Consider the following 8,498-nt stretch of genomic DNA (forward strand, 5'->3'; position numbering starts at 1 on the left):
GTAATGGGGAAGAAAAATCAACACAGACATTCTAAAAATGGAATCATTTCTCAAATGATTAATCATGGGAATTGGACCCAGAAATGACTTGGTTTTCCAAGTAAGAAATATAGAGACTAATTTCATTTATTTCTGGAGTCCTATCATGTGCCCCAATTGAAAGGCTCTGCAAGTACTGTCTACCTTGCCACTTCTAACATTAAGTACCCCTCCTTTTAAGTCCCTACTCTACCACCCATGGACACAAAATTCTTATCTTGCCCTGATGACAACAACAGTCAGAGCTGTCTATACTCTCTGTTGTCATCTTCCTTCATCGTCACTAAGCTCCAGTGGCCATGGGAAGGGCTTTGGAGAGCATGAACTCCATTCATCCGCTCAATGTTACTCCATGCTCTTAGGCTGTAGAATTTTCAGTTCTCATTCTAGTATGTATGTTCTCATTCAAATATTAAGTATTGAATCTTGAAAAGCAGACCAGAAATCTTAAGAAATCTGTTTGTGGTTTGTAGGATGCACCTGTAGCTACTAGCTAAATGTGATGGAAAGACCAAAAAGACTCTCTCTAATTTAAACATCATATTTTGTCAAGCTAGCTTAGGTTTCTGGGAGCTAGTGTTGTTTAAAACACATATATAGTTCTGTATAAGAGCAAATTCATTAGGCATAAATAACATACAAGAAAATTCAGAATACATTTCGTGTGTGCATTAAGTGAATTGGTTAATGTTTCCACTCTTCTGTCTATTTAGGATTTTTCTCCAGTCCCTAAATTTAAAAAACAGAATTTAGCACTCCAAACTATGCTTTCATTTCAAAATACAAATAATATGCATTAACATTCATAATAAATACTTAAGCCTAGATATTTTATTGAGGGAGCTTTTACTTTTACAGAATTTATTTTATAGAACTTGATCAATCTTAAAATATATACTAAATGTTTATTTGAAATGTCTGACACTGCTGAAGTATTGGGCATTGTTCTTATTTTCTGAAGAGTTTTTTTTTTAAATTTCTGTTAAATAAGAGGAAGAGAATCATTCAGTGTTTATTCTTTCATTACTGCCTTAGTTCAGTTAGTATAATATGTTCAAAATTTGTCCTAGTGATAAATGACAAGATCCTGCTTTTTATGGTTAAATAATATTGCATTCATGTGTGGAATTTATGTCTACTTATGTACTGATAGGCATTTCCTTTGTTTCCACATCTTGTTGATTGCATGTGCTCACATCATCTTTGAGCAAAGGGATGTATGTAGCTTTCCAGTTGGTTCCCTGCTCCTGGAGAGAAGCATTAAAAGAAAGCATGCTGTGCTCTTACAGGAGGCAAAAGCAGGGCAGCGCTGGACTATGTAACTTAAATATGTCCCTGGGACTACCCTAGGAGACTCAGCTCAGTGTGTGGCACCAAAGACTCATCCTCTTTTCCCCAAACTGCTCAGTTAAATGTAACACAGTCATGCCTCAATCTGTCCACCAGAAGTACCAATTATGAATTCCCTTAATAAAGACATTCCAGCCATACTGCATCCCTACTGGTTAGCATTCCCCTCCCTAACACCAGGAGGCATTTAGTCTCTGCTTGTGCACACTTTCCATTACTTGCTCTCTTGAGGGATGGTATTTCTCACCAAATAGCACAGAACACCTTCTCCCTTAAAAGGCCTTGGGTTTATTAAATCTGATTTACAATGAATACTATGACAGTTCCCACATGGTCAATATTCAATTGCTGTTGACCTGCCATAAGTAATCACAACTTCTAAAAGAGAGCGATACCTCCCTAGTTTCAAATCTTCTGAACTGCTATAGACTTTCAGTCACTTCCACACAATCTGTCAAAATAAATGGTGCAATTCTTTCTCAGCGAAGCTTGTGCCTTGTATCTCGCTGTATTTCATGAGGCAAGCATATAGCAGATCCTGACTGCTACTTGGGTTTGAAGTAGTTAAGTTAATATAGTTATTTTCCTTACTACTCTGTTGTAAGTACTCTACTAGGCAAAACACACTGAATGTACTTTTGCATGAAATATGACTTTCACTATTGTCCTAGAGTGTAGTGAGGCAAAGGGATAGGTAAGTCACTATTCACAACTAAATCTGTTGAAGTACATTGCAGGAGTTTCATGCAGATAAATTCAGGCACTATATATCAGGGTGAAAAAAAACATCTTACTGAGGAACTGTACCACCTATATAGTAAGGTAGACTATAGGAGGGAGAATGTTCTACAATCACATGAACAATTATACATGGGATGTTCAGGGAGACGAGTACTGGCTTTTGCTATCATAGGGCACAGAAGAAGAAAAGGGAGAACTAAGAGGGGCCATGCTAAGGATTTGAGGCTTCATTCATTCAGAAAGTACCAGAGAGCCACTGAGAATCTGGAAGCACAGCAGGCTAGTGGAGCACAGATCAGAAGACCAAGTCATGCCTAGTTGTGCTGGTGGATGCAACTGTGGCCTACACTAGGGTCACAGAAGACATTGGAAGCACAATAATAGTTGTGAAAATCATAACAGGAGCAAAATGAATAGCATCTAGTGATTGACAGAAAAATGTCCTTTCTGTACCAACACAGGGAATAGAGCTTGAATCACAGTGCCAGCAACCTGGCCACACAGCTGTCTGCCCAGCACTAGAGCCCTAAGTACTGTGACAAGTGGAGATAAGAGGACTGCTGGGACTTACCTGACCATTTACAAACTCCAAGTCTGAAAGGAACAAGGTAGACATTGATAGAGCAGGATATCTGAAGCCCTCCTCTGGCTTCCACATGCATGCACACCACCACCACCACCATCACCACCACCACCACCATCACACCCATCACTCATACACACATAGAATAAATTAAGTACATTTCAAAATGTTAGACTGGGAATCCCCATCACTATGAGGTTAGTCAAAATTAGGTGTGCTACCAAGAGCCTGGAGTTTGGAATCCAGGCTGGAATGCTCATCATTTATTAGCTATGAAATGTGAGGCATTTCTTTTTTGTACTGGAAATGCTTTGTAGGAAAAACCAAGACGGCACAACCTACCACACAGGTCTGGTGAATTGAACATATGCAGGTAACTGTGTATTGCATATTAAAAGGTGCCACATGTAAATGTTGACCATTATTCAGTCGGCTTGAGTTGCCCCTGCCTCGAGTGTGTGTGTGTGTGTGTGTGTACATATGCATGCATGTACACACATGTGGTACTGGGAATGTGACCCAGGCACATACCTATGCTAAGCTTCTTTAACTGAGCTATCCACAAATCCCCACAACCTTAAAGTTCTTGAATTTAGGAGAATGAGGTGATGATTTTGTGTCCAAGAATGAGTCTTTGGAGACTAAATAAAACATCCCTTGCATAGGACAGCTAGGCAGAAAAGATAACAAGGTGTCAAGATGCAGAGTCCATTACCCACACACTTCAGCTGTGTCCCCCACGCTGCTGAGCAGAAAATGTCTGTCAGGGCTTTAGTTTTTATTGTGCAGGTTACAGTGAACAGCAAACTTTTACCATTCCACCAAAACTGGGCTTTTGGCCTGCTTTTAGTCACAGAGGCCAGGCCTCACTGCAGCAGCGGTGGGTTGGTGATTTGAGCTTTGTTTATGGCTGTGAATCAACAGACTTGTAACAAGAAGTATGTTCTCAGGCTCATGGGCAGAAAGACAAATGTTATTTTCTCCAAAGTTTTACACAAATAAAGACGATAAGCAAAGCTCGAAAGGACTGTGAGCCATACCCTCTTCCCTGAAGTGCTTTTCTGAAGGATACTACAAGTTTACTTGCATCACCTGACCAAAAATCAGATCTCAGTGTGTACGTAATGTTTGCCTCTGCTAACAGTTCTGCTCCAACTGTGGATGCAATGGGAATCTGTTTGCTGAGATCACGAACCTTTACCACACTGTTCTCCCTTCTAAAGACACCAGTCATATGTTTTCCATGGGGTAGGTTTTTTAAATTTAACTATTAGGTAGAAGGGGTCTGATGCTTTTTTTTCTACTCATATGCTAAGGACAGACCATTTGTTGTTCCTTTCAAATCGATTTGCCTAACAGTGGGTTCGTCTATGTCCTAGAATAAACAAGCAGAGACCTGAAATTTTTAGCTGAGAGTCTTTTCATGGAATGCTACCACATATTCGTGGAATAAGCTTGAGCCTGACACTCACCAAATCTCTGCCAATGAAAATGCTGGCATAAACTTGGCAATGCTGCATTATTTATTATAGGCAGACTACAGAAATTAGTAAGTAGAAAACTATATTGCTTTTAATTATGTTTCAACTACCAAAGGGCACATTATTAAATTAGATTTGCCAAATTAGCAAACCAGTAATATATGTATGTATATATATGTGTGTGTGTGTGTGGTGTGTATACAATATATGTAATATATATGTGTATATATGTATACATATACCTATTAGTGTGTGTATATATGTGTACACACAATATAGACACATACTGCTTGTGTGTATATGTATTTGTATGCATATGTCGTATCCTCAGATAAGCATTTTGAAGAACTACATTATTTCTTTCTGTATGTAATCATTACTGAAAATTCTTTGGAGAATATCACATACAAAACCCAAATATAATACTGAGGACCTATCAGGTTATTTGCATTTTTTGAATAAAAAGAGTCAAGTCACAGAATGGATTTATCTTTACTCTTTTCTCCATGTTTCACTGGGACTTGCAGTTGTGCAAGAGCTGAGAGAGGTTAGGGTTGCAAACTATGCCCCCGAAACTCCATGAGGCTAACTAACTTAAACAAATGGGAATTGACCCACCAACTTTGACCTCAGCACTGCACAGTCTAAACATTGACCTGTGCTAGCATCTGAATGAGACCTAATGAATACATTCTTTAGCACCGAATATTCGATTTTGTCTTGTTCTTAGAAGTCCCTATTCTCTTAGCCAAATTGATCAAACACATTTCATTTTTACAATTTACACCCATCTTACTGGATTTAACATCCATTATAGCTAAAAAGTACACAGTCCTCAGATAGAAACACAAAATAGTATGCAAGTCCTAGGAGTTTTGTTCAAACTTCCTAATAGCTATGAGACTATTCTAAAGTGTGATATACATTTGCTAGACTATTACTGTTCTCAGTAGAAAAGTCTATACTCCAGGAAATCTGTTCATGTACACAATAGACTTCAGTAATCTACATGGGCAGAAGAAAAAAATGATGAATTTAAGAGATATCTGCACAAAGGTTGAGGATGTAGCTCACTTGGTCCTAGCATGTGTAGTACAAAAGCAGCTTTGGTAGCACACACTTGTAAGTCTGGCAGTCTAGAGATAGAGGCAGGAGGATCAGAAGTTCAAAGTTATCCTTGACTGCATAGGGAGTTCAAGGCTATCCAGAGCCACATAATATCCTGTTTGGAAAGAAAATTTAAAAAGATATATGAGTGGCAGAATTACTAAAGTCATAGCCAGTAATCATTGGGTGTCTTTTTCAGGAGAGCTCTAAAGGAGGTTTAAAAAATATTAATGTCTCCAATCGAAGAAGTATTAAATATTATGTGTATTTATTTGTGTTTGTAAATCGTGGGTTTATAATATGCATGTAGACCCTGAGGCAAGCCCAGCAGCCCCCGTGAAAGTGTTTGAACTCAGGATGAATGCTGGTTCTCCTGGACTCTTCTCCGAAGACTGAGAGCAGCGTAAACCAGGCAAGGCCAAGAGGACTGCACAAGGTTCAAGTCAGATAAGTATTCCCAAGCGCCAGGTCCTGGGGTGAGGCAAGGCAGTCGAAGGAATTATGAGTCACACAGTCAGAAACTTTAAGAGACTGAGGGAGTTCGGAATCGGAGTCTGAGATAAGCTCGGGTGAATGGTTCAGGACAGAAGTCATGAATTCTGAAAGAATGAGGGAGGCCTGTTTTCATGCAGCGTGGGCAGGTTGGTACAGGCAAGTACCTGATAGCTTAACAGTGCTGAGCAGGCCCGGACAGCCTGTATGGAATCCCTAAGCCAACATGTTTCTGCCCAGAGAGCTGAAAAAAAAAGTGCATTCTTATAATTAGAACTGAGTTTCATGTGTGTGTTTCAGTTTCCCAAGATTGGCCGCTGGAATATCCAACATCATTGAGAAGCAAGATTCCCCAAGTCCTCTCCGTCCCCTCAAAATGCACAGGACATAGAAGTTCCGATCCTGAAGCCTAAATCTAAGGTTGTCTTTTCTTCTATTGGCTGACTGTTTCCAAAAGAAAAAATCCTCTAACCTATAAACACAGGCTGCTGCACTCATTGTGTTTACCAGGTAGCAGATTAGTTACAGACAACTGCCACACAGTGACTTAGAACACAGCCAGCCTTTGCTCTGCTCCTTTGCTGTAATGCAATATAGAGCACACACTTTACCCCAGAAAGATGGTTACTTTAAAATAACTTTGGGCTCAGACCTCTGTCTTCTATGTTGTTGTCTCGGGCTCCTCACAAGGTACATAGTGGCCTTGCACTACCAACAGACAAGAGAATCAGGACAATATGAAATGTTTGCTTGCATCCACCACCAAATATAGTCTCAGCAATAAAAAGAAAAGGTTTCAGGAGGAAAAGACCCAGGAAGGGAAATCCAAGGCTGGAAAGGGCTGCTAATCCCAGTCGTCTATCACTATTTCCTGTCCTACATAGACGCTGACCTTCATTCTCACTCCCCCACCCCCGCCTCCTCCTAAGCCTTCCATTTCTGGGAGCCTTTGCCAGGACCCTACTGCCTGCAGTCATGTGATTGCCCTAGCACTTGGGTGTTGGTTATAGATGATCCATTGTTGTACCACTATAACACTAAGATTTTTCAAGTGGATTTTTATAAAAGAAAGACTACATAAAAGCAAAGAAATTCTCTTGTGCAGAACTAAAACCCTAAGATTCTTGGTTCTAAGACTAAATTTCAAAAAGAACTTTTGAGATACACTAGCAGCAGCAACCAGCAAAATCCTTAGGCTCTACCCTAGACATACTGAATCTTCATTGTGGGGCTAAGGTTAGCCGTCTACCTCTTAACAAGCCCCCATGGGACTCTGATGTTTGCTCAGGTTTGATAACAAGTAACATGAGTGTCACCTCACGAGCTTGGGAGTTCTTCCCCCTTCTATACTTACCTAGTGGCAGAATTACAAGTGGCCAACTCTACATTTGGCCCTGTGGACACCATGTCCTAGTGTAGCATGTACAAGTATTACTGCTAACAGTCTTTCCAGTAACTTCCACATGTTTGCCTGTTTTCTATGTGCTCTGCTTTTTACTGGACACAAAATTCTTCATATTTCATGCATTCCTCATAAGAGTTCCATAAAGTGGCCTTATTTAATAAACAATTTTAGTTTTTAAGAATGTTATGCAATTGTATTTTGAGCATATTCACCTCATACCTCCCCAAACTTCCTGCCACTCTCAGGAGTACCTGTTACAGAGTCCTGCCTCCTCTCAGCACATCTCAGCTCCATCCACTACCACTGCCTCTCCAGCCTCCGAGCTTTGCTCTCCTTCCCCGAGCCTTTTGGCCAGAAGCTCTCTCTTGGTTCCCATGCTCTCCCTTGGTCCTCTTGACTTCCTTCTCTCCTCTTTCTTCTCTTTCTCTCTTGATCCATCCTCCTCCTCTCATGGCTTAGTCTGATCTGCTGGCCATCTTCAGTCTAGACTCTTTTAGATGCCTCTGGCTGCTCTCTCCCTCATATCTACAATAGAAATCTTCCCCTCAACTGTACATTAGATCAGTCATATCCTCATTTTCATTCATTTCCATATATTTCCACATAGCTGCACTCCCTCACTTCCTGTCCCCTTTTTTTGCTTTTTACTTAAGTCCAATTAGTGCTGCCCACATACTCCTTAGAGTGGGGCCATCCACTCTAAGCATTGTTAACATACCAGGAACAATACCCTAGACAAAAAGTGACTGTCCCCTGGAACTCCACCAGGCCAGTGGCTCTGTTTCCTTCTGGTCTCTCTGGGCTGGTGTCCAAAGCAGACCTTGGGCAGAAGCTCTGCAGCCAGTCCCTCAACACCCAGAGGAAGCTCCACTCCCAGGTGCTCTGACATGCCCAGGATCAGAGGTGAGGAGGACCCAACATCTGTCCCAACACCAGGAGTAACTGGGACCAGTGGGACCAGGTACACAGGAACTCCGCCAGTCCAGTGGCTCTGGTTTCTTCTGGTCTCTCTGGGATGGTGTCCTGAGCAGACCTTGGGTGCAAGCTCTGCAGCCAGTCCCACAACACCAAGAGGAAGCTCCATGTCCAGGTGCTCTAACAAGCCCAGGATCACAGGATCCCAGAATCCCAGGATCACAGAGACAGCTTGACTCTGAGGAGTTCTGACACAACCAGGATCACAGGAAGAACAGGCTCCAGTCAGATTGAGCAAGGGCAGGTAGCACTAGAGTTAACCAGATGGCGGGGGGCAAGTGTCACTTGACATCATTAGAACCCAATTCTCCCACCATAGCAAGTC

The sequence above is a fragment of the Mastomys coucha genome, chromosome X, assembly GCF_008632895.1.
Source record: "Mastomys coucha isolate ucsf_1 chromosome X, UCSF_Mcou_1, whole genome shotgun sequence".
NCBI lineage: Eukaryota > Metazoa > Chordata > Mammalia > Rodentia > Muridae > Mastomys > Mastomys coucha.